This window comes from Meleagris gallopavo, chromosome 2, assembly GCF_000146605.3.
Source record: "Meleagris gallopavo isolate NT-WF06-2002-E0010 breed Aviagen turkey brand Nicholas breeding stock chromosome 2, Turkey_5.1, whole genome shotgun sequence".
In the NCBI taxonomy this organism is placed as follows: Eukaryota; Metazoa; Chordata; class Aves; order Galliformes; family Phasianidae; genus Meleagris; species Meleagris gallopavo.
Window position 1 is genome coordinate 80,084,581 of NC_015012.2, and position 2,470 is coordinate 80,087,050.

Consider the following 2,470-nt stretch of genomic DNA (forward strand, 5'->3'; position numbering starts at 1 on the left):
AGAAATAAAAGGGAAATAAAAAAATAGGATTAATTACTCTAGAAGACATCTTCTAGAGTTCTAAGTTCTTTGGCAGGGTAGATGACTAGGTGAATAAAGGAAAGCAGTACATTTCAAGTACATTTCGTAAGATTTTTCAGTACAGAACATTTCAGTATAGTATATTTCAGTATATTTCATCAGACTTTTGACACTGCCTTATATATCATCCTTATAAGGAGGCAAAGGAAATTTGATCTACCCAGAATGACCTAGAAATGAGTAGAGAATGGTGGAAAAATTCTCTCAAAAGTAATACTAAAATTGGAAAACATTTGTTGTAAGACTAGTCAAAGATTTGTTGTCATCCAATCCAATCAGTATTTTAATTGTCATAGATTTATTTAACTCAGTTACATTTTGACTTACTTAACCTAGTATTTTAGTAATTATCTTTGAAGTAGAAATGATGGTGATAGAATGAGTGCTTGACTAGGAAGATTTGCAACAAGATTACAATTCCTCATCTGCCTGCACCACTCCTGGGAAGAGGTAAACGAATCAGGAGTAAAGTTGAGCTGCAGAATTATAGAATCGTAAAATCATAGAATGGTTTGGATTGGAAGAGACCTTTAAGATCATCTACTTCCAACCCCCTACTGTAGACCGGGACACCTCCCTCTAGACCAGGTTGCTCAAAGCCCCATCCAGCCTGGCCTTGAATGCTTTCAGGGAGGGGCATCCACAGCCTCTCTGTGCAACCTGTTCCAGTGTCTCACCACCCTGAGTAAGGAATTCCTCAGTAAGGAATTTCTCCCTAATATCTAGTCTTAATCTTCCCTCTTCCAGTTTAAAGCCATTTTTCCTCATCTTGTCTATACATGCTCTTCTAAAAAGTCCCTTCCCAGCTTTCCTATGAGCCCCCTTCAGGTACTGCAAGGCCACTGTAAGATCCCTGGCTGAATAGCCCCAGCTCTCTCAGCCTGTCCTTGCAGGGGAGGTGCTCCAGCCCTCTCACCAATTTTATGACTGTTCTCTGGACCTGCTCCAACAACTCCATGTCCTTCTTGTGTTGGGGACTCCCAAACTGGGTGCAGAAAGAAAGGGGGTAGTTGGTTTTAGTCTATTGCTCACTATTCTACTATGTTATTAACCAGCTATAAATTAATCTTCCACACATGAAGTCTGTTTTGGTTACTGGTGTAATGGTAATTGGTTTCTCTGGACCCACAAGCTGTTTTACTCCCTCTGCCTTACTGAGAAGCGGGACTGAGAAAGCAATGTGGGGGGCACCTGGAAGCCAGCTGAGATCCACCACAGAAGCTTTTCAACAAGACCAGTAAAATTCAACAAAATAAAGTGTTTCCTAAGTTGCCTTGACAGAGAATCCAATGCAGGGCACAGCAGGCAAGTATTTGAGTGCATGCAGAAGAAGGAAGGCCTCCGACAGGTCCAGTCCAGAGAATCCTCAAAAAGGTGTATAGTTTGGGACAATCCAGAATGCTCAGAGATTTAGAGAACATGATTAATGAAGAAATTAGGATTGATTGCTCTAAAAAGAAAAAGAAAACAGGATCACTTTTTTCCCAATGCATCAAATATGCTATAAATAGGACTATAACCAGCTGTTTTTCACAGCAATTAGACTGTTCTTATTCAGATTCAGCAACTATGCATAATAAATTGGTATAATTTCCAAAGAAAAAGATCTGGTGTTGAATATAAAGCAAAACCTACAGCCAGCAAGTTGGTGAAAAAATAAAGGAGGCTACTAGTTTACTTTAGAAAGCATTTGGAGACTTTTAGCAACTTTGCTGTATGTGCATTCAGAATCCCTCTATGGAGACTCCTGAACTGAACAATTTTCTTATGGCCCCTGAACTAATTCCGTCATCCTCAAACTATCCAATGATTGTGCATGTCTAGCCATGCTTATAAAAATCAGCTGAATATTAGCTTAATTTATGAAAGATTCCCACCTTTACTACTGAAAAAATGTAGCACGTAGAAGGATACTAATTTTCTCAATATCTCCTGTTTTTACACACCATAAGCAGGGCTAGAATATTTCTGGCTTCAAATACAAATCACCTTTTGTGATTTGTTGCACTTGAATTTATACCATAGAAATGGTACTTCTATATATGTATTAATACAGAAAATAAGAAATTCATGAACTCAAGCTAATCAATTAAAAAATGTGAAGTGACCCCAGTTCCATTATATAAGAGAATGTAAAGTGTTTGTTTTGCTATTGCTTTGAATAATTCTAATAAGTTCAAATTTTATGAGTTCTAAGAATTCAGAAATAATATCTGGTTTTACACACACAATGTATTGCACTACACAACATGCTAATGAGCTTACCAATGTCCATAAAACTTTTTTATTTTGAAACTATGTGCTGTATTTTCTTGGCTTAGGGCTGTATTTGAACCAATTAAAAATAAAAGTCTAACTGATGTTAATTTCAAAATCCAATTCTGTGTAT